Raw genomic sequence first — 21513 nt, 5'->3', positions numbered from 1 at the left:
TTAGGGAAGACCCGACGCCTGGCTCGGTGCTTCAAACAAGAGCCAGTTCACGGGGCAGAGGAAGCGCCCAGGCACTGGCTGAGCAAGCCTGGGAGTGACTAGCATACTTGTCTTCTGTTGTTTGTTGTTTGGGAGGGATGGCTGTCATGAGACACTTTGCCATGGAGAGCAGAGCTCTCCTTAAGTCAGAACACGTGTGCTCGGCTTAGAGTGGAAATGTCCTAAAGGGTCTGTCTGTCTGTCTGTCTGTCTGTTTTCCAAGTGTATAGCCCTGGCTGAGTTACAACTCACTCACTCACTGTGTAGACCAGGCTGGCCTCAAACTCACAGACACCCACCTGCCTCAGCGCCAGAGCAAAGGTGTGTGTGCCTGCCACCCCTCCCAGCCTAAAATGTTTAAGTTAAAAAACAAACAAAATTGTTTATTTGAGATAAGGTCTCCTGAGTTAGCTGAACTGACCTAGAACTCCGGGACCGAAGCATTTCTGACTCTGCCTCCCAAGGACCTGGGACTCCAGGCACGTGACTCCTCCATGCTGGCTACTAGGATTATAAAGCCTTTAATCAGATTTGTTTTGGAACTGTAGGTGCAGCTGCTTGTGAGCTAACAGGTGGGCACTGGGAACTGAACCCAGGTCCTCTGAAAGAGCTTTGAGTGATCTTAACCTGAGATATTGCTCCACCTTTTGCCTGCCTTTCTTTCTTTCTTTCTTTCTTTCTTTCTTTCTTTCTTTCTTTTTTTCTTTCTTTCTTTCTTCCCCCTTTGGAACTCTTATAAACAAAGTGGGAATAAAACAAATTTAAAAAGCCCTACTGAGGTGGACTGTTCTGGGCTCGCATAGTGGGCTGTGTATCTATGTGTGGAGCGGGCCTCTGTCCATCACAGTGACTGCTCTGCGGGAGGGCTCCTGAGCCTGCCTGCCCAATCAGACCTGCCAGGGAAAGGGTGCCAAGTTCCCAGGCATAACCTTAAGCTTGCTGGGTGCCACCTTGGCCCAAAGGGCAGGGGAGAAGGATAACTGAAAGTCATAATATCCCCTGGACTTCTCAGTCATGCGCCACGGGCTGTGCCCTCTCAGGTGGGTCTCTGCCCCCCAGAACCCAGACCCCTGCGGGCTCTAGTTATTTTTGCAGGCCCCAGAATCTGCACTCTAAAATTTCCCCGGGGATGATCTCCGCGAGTCAGATGTTGGGGGAAATGTTGGGTAGACTCTGTGAGCGCTTCTTAGACTCAAGTGAGCAGCAGACTTGCGAGGGAACGCGTTAGACACAGAGGCTCTGTTCCAGTCGCAGAAGCCTCCCGACTACAGGCCTGAGCAGCTAAGTTCTGAGCAGTGTTCCGAGTGAGTGGGGGGCGGGCGGCTCACGAGAGAACCCCCTGGTAAGCGTGAACACCACGCGTGGGTCCTCCCCAGAGCAGAACCCCCTGGTAAGCGTGAACACCACGCGTGGGTCCTCCCCAGAGCAGAACCCCCTGGTAGGCGTGGACGCCACGCGTGGGTCCTCCGTAGGGCAGAACCCCCTGGTAAGCATGGACACCAGGCATGGATCCTCCCTGGGACATCCTCAGACCTCAAGTGGACTTGAGTAGAGCAGTGGTTCTCAGCCTCCCTAACGCCGCGGCCGTCTGGTACAGTTCCTCATGGTGCGGTGACCCCCAGCCATTCGGTGACCCCAGCCATACAATCATTGCTACGCCATAACCGTAATTTTGCTACGGTTACAAATTGTAATGTAATTCTCTGATATGCGACCCCTGTGAGAGGGTCGGGTGGCTCCCAGAGGGACCATGACCCCCAGGTTGAGAAGCAGCAGGGTAGCGCCCTCCTGCCGATTAGTCAGCCTCGAGCACGGACACGGAGACCTCGCACCCAGCCTGCAGGCGCTCCGGGCCAGTGTGCTCACATGAGCTCATTACAACCCTTCAGACACTGTGCATCTGCCCTCAGCGTATTTGGAAAGAGCTGGGTGTGCTCTGTGCAGAAACGTGGCTGCAGATTCAGAGCCGAAGGGGAGTGTCTCCTCAGCGTGCGGGTGTGCGCGGGTGTGCGTGCCGGCTCTTACTTGGAGGTGAACGAGAGGCAGCAGGCCTCTTTCTCATGTATGAAAGGGAATCTTTTCAGTTGATCCACTGGGCCAGAAAATCCCTTTCCAAACACTCTCATGTAGCAGCTTTGCTTTTGAGGCCCCCAAGGGGTGGGCTCCCAAGCCTGGCTGACCCCCCCCCCCCCCCGTGGGTCCTGCCCGCCCCCCTCCCCCTGGCGCGTGTGGTTTTTGCCATTGTCCTAAGGATTTGTGCCCTTGTGGAGTTCCTGCTGGTCAGCACTAGGAATTGGAGCACGGGTTAGCCAGGGTTATTTATATGTAAATCGGGTCTCTTCTGTTTTGTTTGTCACCGCCCCCCCCAATTTGTTAAATCCACCTTCTCTCTCTCTCATCAGTTTCAAAGGCTTTCAAAGACTGTCATCTATGGCAATGTTGGGGTGACTTTAGATTTATTCTTGTGGGGAAAATAGAGTACATATTCTGTGTCAGGCATAACTGCATACTGCAGGTGTGGTTGGTTGTACAAAGGAGGTCCGCACAGCCCACCTTGGTATATGCACTGGTCTGCTGTCCCAGCTTCTGCAGAGACTGACCGGAAACCGGAACCTGTGGCTTGAGACCGGACTGAGCGACAGAGGGAAAACCTGCCCAAACAGAGTTGCAAACGGTTTTACTGCCTGATCAGTAAGTCAGAATCGAAAAGAAATGGCGTGCAGTGTGAGTGTGTGAGTGTGTATGCAAGTGTGTACGTGTGCATGTGAGTGTGTGTGAGTGTGTATGTTTGTGTGTGTGTTTTCTCTTTCTTTTTTGATGGTAAACTTGTCCGAAAACCATTCCCTTAAAGTCAGGTCACCAAGTATGCTGTTTGGTGGTTGATAATCCCATGTGGGTCTAAATATGCTGTTTCTTTGTAGGGTTTTTTTTTTCTTTCTCGAGACAGGGTCTCTCTGTGCAGCCTTGGCTGTCCTGGACTCGCTTTGTAGACCAGGCTGGCCTCGAACTCACAGCGATCCACCTGCCTCTGCCTCCCGAGTGCTGGGATTAAAGGCGTGCGCCATCGTGCCCAGCTGAATATGCTGTTTCTAAATTCAAATTTCTTCTTTGGCAGATTACGGTAGGAGAATCTGGGGGTGGAGGTGCTTCAGCGTCTATTAAAGGTGACTCCTCTGAACTGACGCGGGCGCCACCGTTTTGGAGCCCTGGAGGTTCACACAGCCCCTGGGTCCCTTGGCAAGATGTGGCTCCTTGCCAAGGAGGCAGGTGACTCCCACTGGGCCAGGGTCAGGAAGGAGGACGTGCGAAAGTGTCTGTGCTGTCGACTGCATTGCAAGTTTCCATGCCCTCCTAAAGGCCAGCACATCCAGGCCCGGAGAGCGCTGGCCTGAAAACTCCAGTAGTTGTTAGAGTAGAAGATTCCAGCAGCGCTGTGTGCTCGGGGCTCGGGTGTGTGACCTCCCACACTTACAGAAGCTCATTTTGTATATCCAGTTCCCACTTAGGGTAACTTGTAAAGCTGTGTAGCTGTCATCCTAGACCAGAGTTACGGTGTTACCCTCATCTCCGAAGCCGTCCTGTGCCTGCTCCCCCAAACCGCTACTGGTCTGCTGTTCATCCCTGTAGATTTAGATTTGTTTTCCCCGAAGAGCTCAAATAGCGCAGTCGTAGGGTGCCCAGCGGTCTCTGTCCCCGGGCTTCTGCCGTTCCGAATACTTTTTTGAGGTTCATTGTTGTTACGGCATCTCTCAGTAGTTGGCGTCTTTTCATTGGTAAATAATATTCTGTTGTGTGGGTGTACCACAGTGTGTGTATGTGTGTTTGCTGGTGGTTAGGTCTGTTGTATGGTGTCCCACTGTGTGTGTGTGTGGGTGTGTGTGTGTGTGTGTTTGTGTTTGCTGGTTGGTTAGGTCTGTTGTATGGTGTCCCACAGTGTGTGTATGATTTGCTGGTTGGTAGGTCTGTCTTGCTGCCAGGCAGGCACCTGCACGAGCGAGGCTGCTGTGAACATTTCTGGGAAGCTTTATGTGAACAGATGCTTTCATTTCTACCCAAGAACGCAGCTGTTGGGTCATCTAGTGACTCTGTTTAACCTTTCAAGCAAGAACCCAAGTCAGTGTTTTCCCCAAGTGCCAGGAGCATTGTGCAGCCTTGCAGCAGTGAGTGCAGGAGTCCACCTCACCTCCCTGGCATTGCTGTTACGGCAGCACTGTGGGCGGGCATGTGCAGCACAGTGGGTGTGGGTGTGCAGCACTGTGGGCATGGGTGTGCAGCACAGTGGGTGTGGGTGTGCAGCACAGTGGGTGTGGGTGTGCAGCACTGTGGGTGTGGGTGTGCAGCACGGTGGGCGTGGGTGTGTACCACGATAGATGTGGGTGTGCAACACCGTTGTGCAGCCCTTTCAGCTGTGGCTAGAGGGGAAGGGTCCAGGGTCCTGTGCAGCCCTGATCTGAAACGTGTGCTGCAGTGCTGAGGATCACACCCGAGGCCTTATGTGTGCTGCAGTGCTGGGGATCACACCCGAGGCCTTATGTGTGCTGCGGTGCTGGGGATCACAGCCGGGGCCTTATGTGTGCTGCGGTGCTGGGGATCACACCTGGGGCCTTATGTGTGCTGCGGTGCTGGGGATCACACCTGGGGCCGTGTGTGTGCTGAGCAGGTGTTCTGTGGACTTGAGACTGTGCTTGCATCTTTCTTACTCCTTTAATCCTGTTCTCTAATTTAATTTACTTACTTATTTATTCATTTTAAGACATGCTCTTTTCTTTTTCTTATTTTCTTTTTTTCTCAAGACAGAGTTTCTCTGTGTAGCCTTGGCTGTCCTGGACTCCATTGTAGACCAGGCTGGCCTTGAACTCACAACGATCCGCCTGCCTCTGTCTCCCCGAGTGCTGGGATTAAAGGCGTGCGCCACCACGCCAGGCTGTAATTAAATTCTTTATTCAGGCCTCTGCTTAAAGGGTTAAGACTTTGCTTTAAAGAGAGAGGGCCTTTCTGAACACTGCCTTGATGGCTCCCCTGCACTTTGGTCTCTCCCTGGGGCACACATCTCTCTTGCCTTCAGAGAAGAGCTCCTGCCCCTTTGGGAGAGGAGGTCGGCACCCAGGAAGGAGTTGAATGCTGTGTGGACGTGGTAGCAGCAGCACAATGTGTGTTTCTTAAGACATTCATTCCTATACACAGGGTCATATCATCTGCAGAGAACCTTTTTACTCATTTTACTTTCCAAGTTGATTTCTATCAATTTAAAAAAACACATTTAAGTTAGCTCTTCTTCCCTCCTTGAACGCTGACAACTCACGTGCAGTGTGTGGAGAAGGGTGAGAGCGAGTGTCCTTGCCTTCCTCTGTTAGAAGAAGCATTTATCCATCCCTCACCGAAGACCATGGCAACCATGGGTAAATGTGTCTTTTATCGGGTGGGAGAAATGTCCTCATTTCTAATTTAAAGAATTTTGGGGGCATTTTTAAAAAATTTAAATATTTTTGCTTGTTAAAATTTTTTTGATTAATTAATTAATCATTATTATTATGTACACTGTGCTCTGCTTACATGTACACCTGCAGGCCAGAAGAGGGCGCCAGATCTCACTATAGATGGCTGTGAGCCACCATGTGGGTGCTGGGAATTGAACTCAGGACCTCTGGAAGAGCAGACAGTGCTCTTAACCTCTAAGCCATCTCTCAGGCCCCCATGTTTTTGTTTTTTAATGATTAGGTATAGGGGTTTTTTTTCCCACCAAATACCTTTTCTGTATACAGTGAGTTGTGCATTTTGTTTTTATTATAGTTGTATATTGTCAATTTATAGATACACCAAGCTGAAATCATCCACCTGAAATCTTGTTTAGTACTGTCACCTAAAGCCATAACTACTATTAGCCCTTTTAAAATTGTGCCCTACAAATGATGATATCGAGTGTTTTGTTTTGTCCCATTTAAAACACTGTTATTTACTTATCTGTCTATCGGGGGGATAGGGTCTCACTATGGAGACCAGGCTGGCCCAGAACTCACAGACACCCCTTCTTCTACCTCCCAAGTACCGGGATTAAAGCCGTGAGCCACCATGCCCGCAAACGTGTTTTCCCTCCTGGTTCTCCCTTGGCTTGTGAGTTGAGAAGGGCACTATTTGCTGCGTCGGGTCGCACATGCCTGGAGGCCGAGGGAGGATGGTCACTGAGGTGGTGGCCATGAGGCCAAGACCAGCCTGAGTAACCCAGAAGCCCTGGCTTGGGGCTTGGGTGGAAGAAAGAAAGAAAGAAAAAAGAAAAGAAGAAAAGAAAAGAAAAAACAGTTATCTTCATTTGGTCTTTGCCCGAAGTCCCAATCTATTAAGTTAAGCTTGTTTAGTTCAAATATTTTGGAGGTTTACCACCTTTCTCTCTGTTGATTTTAAGTTGGAATTCATAATGATGAAGACTTTGTATGATTTCAAGGCTTTAAAACAATCCTTTTGCACCTAATTTATTTGGTTTGGTTTGGTCTCAATATATAGCCCTCAGCCACCCTAGAGGTCACGCTGCAGAGCAGGCTGGCCCCAGACTCCCCAGGATCGCACTGCCCCTGACGCTCTTCCCCTCATGTAATTTGAAGTAATTTCACAGGAAGCTGCAAAGTGGTTACAGAGAGGAGAGATGGGAACTGAATGGCTCTGACCGCTCATAGGACACCATATACAAAATTAGTTCAAAACGGATCAAATCTAAATGTAGGAATTAAGACTCGATCCTGCTAAGAAGACAGCACAGTGGCACATCTCTGTGGCTCTGAGCCAGGTTCCTCACATAGGACACCAAAGGCTCAGACAAGAAAGGAGAGGAAGTCACATTAGACCTCATCAAAACCAAGAGTTTCGTGATTGGGGGCATCTTCAAGAACATAAAAAGAAGCCGGGCATGGTGGTAGCACACGCCTTTAATCCCAGCACGAGGGAGGCAGAGGCAGGTGGATCGCTGTGAGTTCGAATCCAGCCTGGTCTATAATGGGAGTCCAGGACAGCCAGGGCTACACAGAGAGACCCTGTCTCGGGAAATGAGAGAGAGAGAGAACATGAAAAGACAGCCCATAGTTTTGTTTTTTTCAGAGGTGTGTATACAGGATATACAAATAACTTACAGTTTAAAAGCCCCAATTTTTCAAAATTATTCATTTAAATTTGTGTATGTGTGTGAGCCATTGTATGTGTGTGAGCCAGCCATTGTGTGTGTGTGAGCCATTGTGTGTGTGTGTCATTGTGTGTGTGAGCCATTGTGTGTGTGTGTCATTGTGTGTGTGTGTGCCATTGTGTGCGTGTGTGTCATTGTGTATGTGTGAGCCCCATGAAGCCAGGGTTTGGAGGTGACCAGTCTCCAGGAGCTATAGTTGTAGGTGGTTTTCTGCCTCCCAGTATGGGTACTTTGTGTGCGCTCTGGCATGTGTGTGTGCACGTGTGTGCTTGTGAACCTTTTAATCTTTTAAATGAATTGGAGAGTCAGAGTGGTATAGTAAGAAAATTTCTCTTTGGGGGAAGCTGAGAATTTTTTCTAATGTAGTAACAGGTTTTATGAATATTCATGAGTCTTTGATAACGAATTCCATCTGTTTCTAGGAAGGAGGTTTATAGAAAAGTTGACTCCAAGTTGTTCTGTGTGGTGTTGTTTTGCGTCACTTGTTGTGTGCGGCTTTTATGAGGAGAATACATGTGATCCCGAGTGATGACTCGGCTGCTTCTCTTGCTGTTTCTCTCTGTCGTTCTGAGACGGGATCTCACGTGGCTGAGATTGACCTGCACCTCCAATCCTGTCAAATGCTAGGATGACAGAGGTGCACCACCACACCCCGCCTCTCCGCAGCTTTCTGGTGACTTTTGTTTTAAACATTTAGAGTTGTGCTTTTTCTTTTTTTACCCCCCATAGCTTTCGGGATGAAAAGTGGTACGTTTGTGAATTGTTTCTGAGTTGTATTCAGTGTTTGCTGATGACCGACCGCGGCAGCGTCCGCCACGTTAGGCGATTTCAATTGCCGTCTTCTCCCGAAAAGTTCACATCACACCTGGGCACTGCCACCCTCTGCCCGCCTCAGGATTGTGGTAGGCGTGTGGGAAATGTGTACATCAGAAGCAGCAGGCTGTGTTTGGACCTCTCGTTTCACACGGCCCAGGTGTATGCCCCACCTGCGCTGCCAGCCACGGCTGGTGCAGACACAACCCAGCCCCCGCTGCCCTGTGACCCGCCGCTTGCTGATTTTCCTGAAGTAACTGCTAATTACTTTCAGTCCCCCTTGGTATTCTAGTGCTGCCTGCCGTAGTCCAAAACCACCATGTATGGAGAAGCCGTCCTGAGAAGAGGAAGGGCTTTGTTCCCAGCTTGCCACAGTGGCCTCAGGCCTCTGCCAGGCACACGTGTCTGTGCCTTGCGCCCTGGGACAGCTGCTGCCCTGCGCTGGCCCAGGTGCTACGGACGGGCTTGCACAGAGCCTCCCTTCCGGGTCTGGATTCCCCGAGGCTGCCGGAAAGCCAGCCGCTGTGTCCGCAGTGGCGAGCCTCAGACTCTCTGGGATCCGTGGGTAGTCACAGTTCTCCTGGGCGACTTCTTCCGTGGCCTCCTTCCTTGTCCTCGTTGGTCGCCCCGGGGCCAGGCTGTGCTCTGCGGTGCGCTGTGGGCGAGGCTGGATTGCACAGTGCCAGCCAGCTGGGTAGGGAGGCGGGTTTGATCCACCTCCATCCTCCTCCTCAGCTGCTTCTTGTGCTCAGAACACTGTTCAAGATCACCCCCACTCCGAGGCAGCCTCCAGGGCCCCCTTAATAGGTCGCATTCATCTTTCTCTTTTGCCTAGGCCCTGGGGACAGGTGGGGGGGCGGAGGCGAGGCAGGTGTCAGATGGAGACGGGGGTCACAAAGGGCGGGGGCGGGAGAGCGCCTCCCACAGGCAGGAGTCACCAGACAGGGGTTGGCAACACGGGCCCCCAAAGGCAGGCGCGGTACCCCCACTTGCTAGCTAAGGAATTTGGCACAGATGGCTTAGGTACAGTATCGGTTGGCGAGGGCTGCCAGAACAGAATGCCACAAGCTGTTTGTCTCAAGCGGCAGACGTTGAGTATGTCAGTCAGAGAGCTGGAGGCTGCAAGTCTGAGCTCAGGTGTGGCCCGGTTGCTTACTTCCAGGCTCTGGGAAAAAGGGTGTCTCAGGGCTCTATCCGTCTTCTGAGAGTCGGCTGGCCTTGGCGTCTCCTGGATTGGTTTTGATTTTACCATGTTTTTTTTCCTTTTGCATGGTGTGTGCATGTCTGCGCCTAGCCTTTTTTTTTTTTTTTAATTTAATCCTTTTGTTTTGTTTGTTTGTTTGAGACAGGGTTTCTCTCTGTGGCCCTGCCTGTCCTGGAACTCACTCTGTAGTCCAGGCTGGCCTCGAACTCGGAGATCTGCCTGCCTCTGCCACCCAAGCGCTGGGATTAAAGATGCACACCGTCACCACTGGGTGATGGGTTGGGGGCTTGCCCTGCCTCAGTGTGAGCTCATCTCATGCTTTTATTTATTTTTGTTTTATGTGCATGGCTGTTTCACCTGTGGAGGTCAAAAGAAGGTGTTTGATAGTCTGGAGCTAGAGTTGTCAGTGACTGTGAGCTGCCCCCCCGCCCCGCCCCCCCCCCCCGCCCCCGGGTGCTGGGAAGCAGACCCCCAGTGCTCTGGAACAGTAGCCAGCACTCTTAAACGCTGAGCCCTCTGCCCAGTCCCTCATACTTTCATTTCATTTTATTATTTTTTATTTTTCAGTTTTTTGACACAAGGTCTCACTGTGTAGCCCTGGCTGTCCTGGAACTCAATATTTGAACAGACAGGGCTGAGACACAAGGAGACCCTCTCCTGCCTCCATCTCCCAAGATCTCATAACTTTTAAAGAATTATCTCTGCAGCTACATTGTCTCCAAGTGAGGTCACATTCTAAGGAACTGCAGGGTGTAAGGCTTTTAACATGAGGCCTTGGGGGTGTGGCTCAGTGGTAGAGCCCCTGCCTAGAATCCCCCAGTGAGGGGCTGGGGGTGTGGCTCAGTGGTAGAGCCCCTGCCTAGAATCCCCCAGGGAGGGGCTGGGGTGTGGCTCAGTGGTAGAGCCCCTGCCTAGAATCCCTCAGTGAGGGGCTGGGGGTGTGGCTCAGTGGTAGAGTCCCTGCCTAGAATCCCACAGTGAGGGGCTGGGGCGTGGCTCAGTGGTAGAGCCCCTGCCTAGAATCCCCCAGGGAGGGGCTGGGGTGTGGCTCAGTGGTAGAGCCCCTGCCTAGAATCCCCCAGGGAGGGGCTGGGGTGTGGCTCAGTGGTAGAGCCCCTGCCTAGAATCCCCCCAGGGAGGGGCTGGGGTGTGGCTCAGTGGTAGAGCCCCTGCCTAGAATCCCTCAGTGAGGGGCTGGGGGCGTGGCTCAGTGGTAGAGCCCCTGCCTAGAATCCCCCAGTGAGGGGCTGGGGTGTGGCTCAGTGGTAGCTGGCCTGCACCCCCCACCCAGTTCAATTCCTACTACCACTCACATAAAATTAAATAAATAAATAAAGCATTTAACATGAATGGTGAGTGTTAGAAAGAAAATAGCGGCACTAGCCAGTTGCTGTCCTGCATGAAGCCCTGAGCAAAGTCTCCCTCCGGGTCTGACACCTTCTTCTTCAGGGGGACCCACAGTCCCCATTAGCTTGCTGCTTCTATTTTTGGCCCTTCCATTCTGTTCCCCAGAGACAAATGGGGCCAGGTGTGGTGGCACGCCCCGTCACCATCCTGGCATTTTGGCAGGCAGAAGGAACACAAATCCGAGGCCAGCCTGGTTATATAGCAAGATACCGGAAAACAACCAAAAGCCTCAAGTGAAGGCATGTTTTCCACGTGCCCCCCACGTGCGCCCTTCAGTGTCGCCCCGTGTCTAGGTCACAACCAAACAGACGGCCCAGGGAAGCTGGGAGACGCCTGGCTGAACACAGGGTAAGCCCGGCTCATCGCCGTAGGTGCAGCCTCAGCCGGGGCTCACTTGGCTGCTGACGGCAGATGGGTTGTTCCTTGGTGGCTATAAGCTGGCCGCAGCACTTGTCCTCAGATTGCGTTTGGGTCTAAGGGAGAAGGAGAGCGACGCTCTTCTCGCTCTTCTCGCGTGGGAGCTTGTGTGAAGTCCCCTCCCCTCTCTGATTCGCTTAGGCTGTGAGCAGGAGAGGGTGGGAGTGTCCTTGACATTTAATTTAGACCTGCAATAGGCTTAGGGCACCACCGACCTGTCATGCCCCCGAAAGTGGGGACATCCGGGTTCCCAACTAAACTTGTCATGGTTTTATGGAAATAAAAGAATGTCAGAAAACAAAACAGAAGACAGAAATCATCTGCTAACACAGATTCAAAACAGGCACAGTGGCTCGGTCTGTAAGACCAGCACTTGAGAGGCTGAGCCCGCAGGCTTGCTCTGAATTCAAGAGCAGACTGGCCTGTAGCTTGAGACCTCCTTAGTGCTACCTGCGGAGCCCAGCTCCCACTCTTCCCCAGCACGTCTTCTCCCCTGTGCTCCCAGTTCCTGTCCTGACTGCTCTCCCCTGACCTCGTTCCTTAGGTTCCAGCTCGCGTAGCCAGTTTTCCCGGGAGCCTCTCCTGAGCGGCCCTGAAGCTCAGCTGGGCCCCTTGTCACTCTCGCCTGGCAAGGCTTCATAGCGCTTACCATAATATTTAATTACACGTTATGTTGGTCTTTGCATGTTTAACGCCTGCCCTCCCTACCGAGCTGGAAGTCCCAGGAGGTCAGGCCCGGGCTTGTTTTTTTCCATCACAGTATATCCCCAGTACACACTAGATGATTAAAAAAAAATTTTTTTTTTAATTGAGTGTGGTTGAGGTGGAGCGGTTTACTCACGTAAACCTGTGGTTAGGGTTGCCACGGCACGGGAGCAGGGAACCGAGTCTGACCGGAAGGTTTTAAAACTTGGCAGTGAATTTTCAAAACGAGAGTTTTACGAGTGGATTAAATGAATACGTGCCCCAGCCATAGGTTTATAGGCTGCTGGGCTGAGTGGAACCCCAAGTGACCTACCTTTTAGAGCCTTTGGGGTGGGTCATTTGAGATGGTGTGCCTCCCAACACATTCTTGGCCGCATTAACGGGAGCCTGATGATGAATACATTTTTAATTAGATTCCTGGTCACCTTGTGTGTGGGGCCAGGGCGAGCCACACCGCGGGTCATACAGTTCTGGGTCTCTGGAGCCTTCCAAGGACTCTGCTGTTGCCTTAAGCCTTTCCCCAGCTCGCTCTCTTCTCCCTAATGCCATCTGCCTGTCCTCTCGGATGATAGCAGAGAGGTCACCAAACTGACCTCACCGTGGCATGGGGACCGTGTGGGGTGAGCTGTGTCTGGAGGAGCCAGCCTCAGCAGCTCTTGGGGCTCAGGCAGACCACTGTCGCCAACTCACCTCGGACTCTGGAAGCTGTTCATGAGTTCAAGGCCACCCTGAGCTACCTGGAAAAAACCCTGTCGAGTTGACGGGGGCAGGAGAGATGGCACAGCGGGTAAAGTGCCTGCCATGGGAAGCTGAGCCGAGGGCCCTATCACCCGTGTAGTGTTTACTTGGTGGCCTGCTTCAATCCCAGTGCTCGGGGACAGGGAGTCCGTGGAGGAAGCTGGCTGATTAGACTAATCAAATCGGCAAGCTCTGGCTCGATACATAAGGCAGAGAGCAACTGAGGGAGGCGCCAGGTACCATCAGCCTCTGGTCTGCACACGTGTGCACACAGACATGCCTAGTCCCCCACCCCACCCCACCCCACCACCCGGAAAAGATGAAGACCTGGGATCTTATCATTGGGCAGTGGAAATCCTAGCACCTGAGAGGCAGAGAGAGGCAAGTGCATCTCTGAATTAAGCTGGGCCTACATAGTATCTTTTTTTCCCTCTGTGTAGCCCTGGCTGTCCTGAAACCTGTTCTGTGGACCAGCCTGGCCCCAGACTCACAGATCTGCCTGCATCAGCACCGCCCACTTGTAAGTGCCTAGCTTTAAAACAAATAAATTAAGGTATGGATTTGGCGTCAGAAACATAATAGCAGTGACCTAGACAAGAGGACAGCTTATTTTTTCTCTTATGAAACAGCAGCTGTGATAGCGCCACAGCTCTGAGGACCCAGGCCCCTGCTCTCTTGCTCTTGCTACCCCATGGCTGCTGCTCTCTTCGCGTGGTCCAACCGGACACACGTGGCCACCACCTGTGCCCTCTGGCTGGTGAGAGGGAAGAGAGGAGGGGCACGTGTGTTTTTAAGGCAGGGTTCTGTTCGGTTCTGTATAGTTCAGATGTAAGTCACGTGCCCTACGAGTCCGCGGTGCAGGTGTCAGCAGTCTTCCTGTATTCACAGGGTTGGTGAATTGTTGTCGCTCCCCCAAAAGAAACCCTGAATTCACATTTCATTTTCCCCACCCATCACACCCTGGCAGCCTCTGTGGACTTGTGTCCACATCCCGGATGTTTCATTGAGGCGGTTTAGTGTAACGTGTGTCCGTTATGCCCGGCTCCTTTCGTCAGTCTGGTGTTTGTTGTTTGCTGTGTGGGACCAGGGCCTGTTGAGTGCTGGGCTCCTCCTGAGCCGCGCCCCCTGCCCCTCACTGCTGGCTGAGCGGCGCCCCCAGCCCCTCACTGCTGGCTGAGCCGCGCCCCCTGCCCCTCACTGCTGGCTGAGCCGCGCCCCCTGCCCCTCACTGCTGGCTGAGCCGCGCCCCCTGCCCCTCACTGCTGGCTGAGCCACGCCCCCTGCCCCTCACTGCTGGGGTCTGCCTGCTTGCTGGCTGAGCCGCGCATCCAGCCCTGGCAGAACTTTAAAAATAACTCTTTATTCGTTGAGACTTTGATTCCTGCACACAATATGTTTTGCTCCTCCCCTAGCTTCTCCCAGATCTGCCCTTCACCGCCCACCCACTTGTAACTTCATGCCCCCTCCCTCTCCCTCCCTCTCCCTCCCTCTCCCTCCCTCTCCCTCCCTCATCCGTTTCCCCCTCCCTGCCCCCCCTTCTTTTCTTTTTCTTTTTTTGTTTTTGTTTTTTGGTTTGGTTTTTCCAAGACAGGGTCTCTCTGTGTAGCCCTGGCTGTCCTGGACTCACCTTGTAGACCAGGCTGGCCTCGAACTCACAGCGATCCTCCTGCCTCTGCCTGGCAGGTGCTGGGATTAAAGGTGTGTGCCACCACACCTGGCCTCTTTCTTTCTTTCTTTCTTTCTTTCTTTCTTTCTTTCTTTCTCTCTCTCTCTCTCTCTCTCTCTCTCTCTCTCTCTTTCTTTCTGTAACCCACTGAGTGAGCCATCGGCTGTCGGGAGCCCCTCAGCCTGAGGGGAGCCTCACGACACCCCCCCCCCCCCCCGCCTCCACAGCATCCTGCTCTAGAGGCCCAGCCGTCTTGTACATGAATCGATGCTCAGAGCCTCTGGTCCTGAACCCCCTGATCCCCCTTCCCCCGCCGTCTAAGTGCTGGGATTACAGATAGGATCCGCGGTGCCCAGCAGGACTTCCTTCTGTTGTATGAATGAACAGCGCTCCATTGTGTGCGTAAGCTGAGCTTTGAGCATCCACTGGTACGAGGTAGCCTTTGGGTGTTTATTATAAAGAGAGCTGCTATGGCCATTCCTGGGCAGGAGGTGTGTGTGTGTGTGTGTGTGTGTGTGTGTGTGTGTGTGCATATATATATGCACACCTAAGTGTGAACTTACTGGGTCATATGGTAACTAAGTTTAACTTTTTTGAGAGGTGTAAGATAGAAACTTTAATTTTTTTCACGTATATGGATATTTTGCCCGCATGCACGCCTGTGCACCGATCAGGGTGCACCCCCACACTGGCCTCCTCCCCTCCCCTCTTGAAAGTCAGGGTCTCACTGTGTACCCCAGGCTGGCTTGGGATTTTGCATCCTCCTGCCTCAGGCCCTCCCAGGGCTGGGGTCACAGATATTCACTGCTATCTGTCGGACTGCTGTGGACTCGCTGACACTTTCAAACATCTTAAATTCGTTAAAACACTCCTTATTACAAAGAAGCCAGTTGTGTGTTGAGGTTTAGGTTTTTTAATGTGAAGATGAATTTGAGGTATGGTATGGCCAAATCCATCCAGTAAGTGCCGTAATTTCCATGCAGCAAAAGGCATAAATGTCATCTTGGGATGTGTTGTAACATATGGTGTTAATACTTGTACTTTGTGTGGGTGACACATTTACAGATGTTGGAAAACTGTGTGGTTCTCCGGTGCCGTAATTAAAGGAAATGCTGGATTTCATTTAGAGGCTGGTGAAAAATAGCAGGGCAGCCTCACCGCCCGCAAATGCATATATTTGAATCTTGAATTTTACTGTGTTTTATTGGTCTGAACTTAGTCACATGGCCGCTGTAAGGAAGGCGTTGGGGGGGGAGGTGTCGGGGGTGTGGGTGAGTGTGGGGGGTGTGTGGGGGTGTGTATGGGGGTATATGGGGTGTGTGGAAGGGGGGCTGTTCTCCTGACTACAGTATAGGGGTTCAGTTGTTAAACAGGGGAGCCAGACAAGACCAAGCCTTGCAGCCGTGTCCCCTCCCAGGTTCAGAACATTTGTAGTTGGTGATAAGCACCTTCCAAAGGACTTGCCTTGGCTTTTGAGGCCATCCATGTTGTGTGCAGGAAGTGTCTGGGGTCAATAGAGCGCCCGGTGTGGGAGCTGCTCCCGTGGTGGAGAACCGGCCACCTAAGGGAACAGCATACGCTGGCCGCCGTCTGGTGCTCACAGCAGAGCGAGCGCTCGTGGAATGGCTGGACATCTGGTCTGTTTCCTCTGTTCATCCTTTAACGAGGGATCAGGGGTCAGGTGCTCACTCTTCCGGTGCAGTCAGACCTGCGGTTGGCCTCTCAGGTGGCCGGGGGCCGAGACGTTCTGGAATTCTTGATTCCAAGTGTTGATGCCCACCGGGAGCTGCCTGCGGCAGAGGCGGGCTTGATTTGTGGGCTTGGGGCCGTGAGCCACAGGCATGTGCAGTCTGAGCCTGTGGGTGGCTCACTGCCAGGGAAACTGAGGCGGAAAGGCCAAGGGTTCTAAGTGTAATCATGACACGTAGCTGGGGTTTTTTGTGTTGTTGTTGTTTTGAGACAGGGTCTCTCTGTGTAGCCCTGGCTGTCCTGGACTCACTTTGTAGACCAGGCTGGCCTCGAACTCACAGCGATCCTCTGCCTCTGCCTCCTGAGTGCTGGGATTAAAGATGAGTACCACCACGCTTGGCATGTAGCTGGTTTTTATTGTGCCTGGCTTGGTTTTTTTTTGTTTTTTTTTCAGCAGCCTGGTGAGGTGGGTCTACACTCCCCTCCATTTCCCAGGTCACAGGACCAATCGAGCTCCTGGGACAGGTGGCCTTCCACGGGGACAGGTGGCCTTCCACGGGGACCTAGTGAGCTGTACCATCCTGGGGGCAAAGGCGAAACGCCTCAGTAAATGACCTGAAAGCCAATGCAGAGAAGGAAAAAGGTCGTGTCTGTCCCTTTTACTTCCCTGGTGTTGACTTGTGTATTTTTTAAGTTGGTCTTACGATTTCTGTAGGGTGTGTGTGCACACACGTGTGCATGCGTGTGCTGTGGAGGTCACAGGACAGCTTTCAGGAGGCAATTCTCCTTCCCACCATGTGGCCCCGGGGGACTGAACTCCGGCTGTCAGCCTCGGCAGCAGGCCCCTCCCCCCATAAGCAGTCTCACCAGCCCCGTGGTCTGTATTTTTAATGGCGGCTTTTGCCTTTCTGTGCCCGTGCCAGCCTAGACTACCTGCCTCTATCCCAGCACCTATGAGGGCATCTCTCCTCTCCAGTGCCACCCCGCCTGAGGATCCAGTGACTGGCTGATGCCCCAGATTCTAGTCTGTCACCCCAGTTTCAAGTTTTAGGAATCAGTATTTTGCTGTCCTGGTTTTTAACATGAATTTTTAAAAAGGGATTTTTGACTGGGCTTGCAAGTCTCTGGATTCAGTCACCAGCACCACAGCAAAGAGGGGAGGGCGGAAGAGACGTTAGATCAGGGATCGGCGCACGCGCGCACGCACGCACGCACACACACACACACACACACACACACACACACACACACAAGGTGTACCTCAGGTGCCACACTTGGCCTTCCAGACATTGAAGAAAGCATTTAACTGGGGCTTGCTGACTCTCAGAAGTTTACTCCATTCAGTACACGGTAGGGAGTGTGAGGCGCCCTGTGCAGACATGGTGGATCCGAAGGCAGCAGCCGGAAGAGCTGAGCCGCTGGCCTCTAGGCCTGGCTTGAGCATTTGAAGCCTCAAAGGCCACCTCCAGTAGGGCCACACCTCCCTTCAGTGCCACTCCCTGGCGGCCGAGCATTCAAATCTGTGAGCTGAGGGCCCGTTCCTGTTCAAACAACCACACGAGCCGCGAGCCGTGAGCCGTGCCCTGAAAGGAACAAACACTCAGAGAGCTGGGAGGGAGGACGCGGTGGTGCGGAGGGCGGGTGGGACGCAGACCCCAGGGGCAGACAGCGTGAGGCGCGAGCCAGGCCACAGTCAGAGTTTAGGACCTGGGGGCTGCTAAGTGAGCTGTCACGCATGGCATGGGGCCTCCTGTAACAAAGGGGTGTTCACCCTCAGTGCCCACGGGCCGTGTGAGGACTCTCCCTGCCCCCTCCTGCCTCGCCTCCCGAGGGACTCCTTCCCCTGGGGTAGAAGGTGACCATAGGCTCTCAGCGTGTCTCTAAGATCTTCAGGGACCACAGTGCCAGCCAGTCCTGGCAGGAAGTGTGAAACCAAGTAAGTGCTCGTGGTCAGCTGCCGAGCAGGGCTCTCGAGTTGCAAGTGACAGAAACCAACCTGGGCCGCAAAGGAACCGCGGGCGAAGGAGAGCTGGCTGGGGACGCTCAGGTGTGTCATGGTGGTGGGGAGCCCTGAAACACCCCGACTCTGCAGCTGGCCCCCCCTACATTCCCCGCCCCCTTTTTTCACTTGGTTCGAGAGCTGTACGGTGGAGCCGGGAACAGGAAGGTTGCCATGAGGAGGCAGTAGGTTGGTTCTTGAGTTTAGAGCAGTACCAAGCACAGAACATGCGGCTAAATACACATTAGCTGTTATTATCTTCATTTTGTTTCTGATGCGGTTTACCGGCACCATTATTTTATTTTATTTGACAACTTAAAATTGTAATTCTTGAGGAGGACGAAGAACTAATGGGTCCAGTTTAGAAATGTGTGTCAGTGAACCCTGCGACTGGCAGTCCCCAGCCTGTTCTAGTCTTTTGGTTGCTGTGGTAAAACACCTTGGCCAGAAGCAATTTGGGGAAGAGTAAGGCTTATATGATGTGCACTTCTCTTACTGTTTGGTTATATTTTTATTTTATGCCTGTTGGTATCTAGCCTGCATGTACATGAGTGTGAGGGGGTCAGATCCCTGGAACAGGAGTTACAGACGGGTGTGAGCCACCATGTGGTTGTGGGAATTGAACTCGGGTCCTCTGGAAGATCAGTCAGTGCTCTTAACCGCTGAGCCATCTCTCTGCCCCAGGCGTACACTTCTTGACCACCATTCATTACTAAGCGAGGTCAGGAACTCCAGGTAAGCGCTTGAAACAGAAACCATGGAGGATCACTGCTTCCTGGCTTGATATGGCTGCCTCCTGGGCTCATGCTCAGCTCTCGCCTATGGCCCAGGACTGCGCTGCGCACCTACCCAACTGACAGTTCCTGGGTGGAGGCAGCTCTAGGCTGTGTTAGCACTGAGTAGGACAGCACATCACCTCTGAGCCGTGATGAACAGGGGAACTGCAGTTTCTCCAGGAAAAGCGGACAGCTGGGGCTGAGTTGAGGCGAGTGTCCTCCACGGTCAGTAGTTCAACTCAGCATGCGATGGTTAGTTCTCTGCCTCACGCCATGGCTTGTGCTCAGAGGGACAGTGGTTTGCCAGGGCTCACAGTTGTGCAGAAACAGCTGGGAAGTGAGGGGCTGGAAGAGGCCGGGTGCTGAGAACAGTTCCTGGTCTTGACTGCAGGGGTGGGGGTGGGGCATCGGTAAATACGTGTGGAAGGGACAAACAAGTGAAGGGCCACTCGGGAAATGGAGACGCTGGCGGGAATACATAGTACGAGCTCGTGCCTTAAACCCAGATTTTTGTCAGAGGGTGCTGGTGCGCGCCTTTAATCCCAGCACAGGGGGTGGGGGTGGGGGGGCGGGGGCGGGGGCAGAGGCAGGCGGGTCTCTGAGTTCGAGGCCAGCCTGGTCTACAGAGAGAGTTACAGGCCAGCCAGGGCTACACAGAGAAACCATGTCTTGAAAAACAAAAAGAAAAGAAGAAAAAAAGGGGGAGGGGGATGGGCGTGGTGGTGGTGCAAGAAGTCCAGTTTTATAGCTCCAGCTTCCAGGCGAGGCGACGTCCTGGCGCACCATGGTGCTTGATAAATGTGGACTGCATGGCCTCTCAGGCGCACAGTCCTGCCGTCCATCCCGCGCGACAGCTAAGGGACCCCATGCTGGAGAGCCGTGCTCTGTCGACCAGGGTGGAGAGGTTGTGAGGCGCTATGAGGTGCATCTCTGGGCAGTGCAGATGCTGATAAACGTGGGCTTCCTCAGTCGCAAGCAGTCAGTGGGGCAGGCGGGTGCGGGGGGGGGGGGGGAGATGTCTCAGAGCCTTGGGAACATTTAGAAGAGCTTCCTTAACCCCACTGTCTGATACCTGAAGCCAGGAAGTCTCCCAGGAGTCCGGGAGGCTCCTGCACAGGCACTCTGGAGCTGGGAGACAGTGCTTGCTCAGTGCGCAGCAAATGCGGAGTCCCATCAGGAGCATGTCTCTGATCTCCTGTGCCAACGTTTGGGCTCTTCTCTCTCCGCTATGCCTGGCGTATTTTTCTCTCTCGCCTTTTCTTTATAACAGTTTTATTTTGCCCTGGGTTATGCTTAGTGGAAGAGGAGGTGCTTAGGATCTGTGGGGCCCCGGCTTCAGTGCCTAGCAACAACAACAAAAAAGGAAATTAAAACCATCATTTTAGTTAATTTGTTCAGAACCTTAAAGCGCAGTGTTCGTTTCCCCTCCATACATAACAGACGCTGCCCAGCAGCGGCCTCTGCGAGCCGTTTGTGTTTTACTTTGGGCGCTGGGGTTTAACCCAGCCCCCACGGGCACTAGGCGAAGCTCTGCCTCTGGGCTGCACCTTCTGTCCCTTTCTGCCTTCAGATTCTGAGACAGGAGCTGAGTTATGCAGTCTGGCTTTGAGCCTGAGATCCTCCTGCCTCAGTGTCCTGGATAGCTCAGATGACAGGCCGCACCCCTAGGCCCAGCTCATGCTCTGCTCCTCAGGTGTGCGAGCAAACATCTAAACACGGTAGCTGTACCACCGCCCCTAGAGTAGAGAGCCGTGGGCTGCATTTGGCCTGCTGCCTGTTATTGTGCGGTCTGGACAGGATCTATGTTTTTTTAAGGTTTATAGAGGGGGGGAAAAATCAGGAGGTTTCATGACATGTCAGATTATGGTTTCAATGTCATAAAGTTTATGGGACCCAGGCATGTTGTCTGTATGCATTGTCTGTGGCTACTTTCATGGTCACTGTGAGAGGCAGCATGCCCCCGAGCTCTCAGTCCGCTCTCCCAGGCCCTCCTTGCTTTCCTCCGGCACCCTCTGCCCCCAGCCCCCCCTACCTCCTCACCCCGTGTCCTAGAGAGGTTGGCTCCCAGCTCTTTGCTTGTCTACTGTGCTCCTCGCCCACTGCTGCCTTCTGCCCTCGGGTGGAGGCCAGCTGCAAGCCGTGGGCAAGCCCGGGGTGTGGCCGCAGGTGGGTCTGCTGCTGTCTCCCTGCACCCACCCTGCGCCCTACTGCTGGGGCACCAGCTGCTGGGCAGGCCCCTGGCTGTCAGCCAGCACAGGTTCCAGCCTGCCCGCAGGCATCCAGAGGCCCCTGTGTGTTCAGCTCTGCGCTCAGCCTTCACTGACCTGCCCCGTCACCCGTGCTTTGTTTTCATTTGTGGCACTCAAGAGAAAAGATGGCTCAGACATTTACACACACCCAGACCAATTCTGTGAATGAGTGTGTACACACACTCCAGAAAGAAGGCTCTGCCCCCCTTCCCCCCACCCCTCCGCCACCCCCATCCCCCGCTGCCCCCCACCCCACCCCCCTGCCTGCCTGGCCCGGGCGCTTACAAACAAGCAGACGGAAGACTTGTTTCGGTCCGTCCTTCCTTCCATGACAAAAGCCAGCCTGTTCAACATCCTGGTGGCACTTGGCTTTTGCACTCAAAAGTGTGTCCATTTTAGATCCCTCTGCGGCTTCTGCCTGGCTGTTCCTGGAGGCCGGGTAGGTTGGAGGAAGGACATTTTTGCAAGAACACCACACGCAGGTAGTCAAGGAACGGCCGGACGTGGCCTTGACTCTGAGAGCACCTGGGTGTGGCGTTCCCCTCTGTTTCTTTCTGTGCCCTGTTTTTCTCGGTGGCCTTCGCTGCAGGTGACCAAGGAGAGGCCTGGACTGTCCTCAGGAGCCTGCGTGTAGTTAACAAGG

The 21513-nt window shown here is 53.3% G+C and overlaps 1 protein-coding gene across 4 annotated transcripts in view; it reads left to right on the top strand.

Moving 5' to 3' along the window:
• SIPA1L3 (signal induced proliferation associated 1 like 3) overlaps window positions 1–21513 on the top strand; it is a 216770-nt gene that overhangs the window by 28563 nt on the left and 166694 nt on the right. Inside the window, exon 1 of one of the 4 annotated variants that reach the window (XM_084771147.1) lies at window positions 12955–13011. The exons of the other annotated variants lie outside the window; for them this stretch is intronic. The gene's annotated coding sequence lies outside the window, so the exon portion shown is untranslated. Of the gene's footprint in view, window positions 1–12954; window positions 13012–21513 lie in introns of those variants that run through there. 4 annotated transcript variants of the gene reach the window in all.

Source organism: Acomys minous (genome assembly GCF_964271855.1).
Source record: "Acomys minous genome assembly, chromosome: 20".
Classification (NCBI taxonomy): Eukaryota; Metazoa; Chordata; class Mammalia; order Rodentia; family Muridae; genus Acomys; species Acomys minous.
Note: the sequence above shows the minus strand (reverse complement) of the source record. Positions and strands in the feature narration are given on the sequence as shown.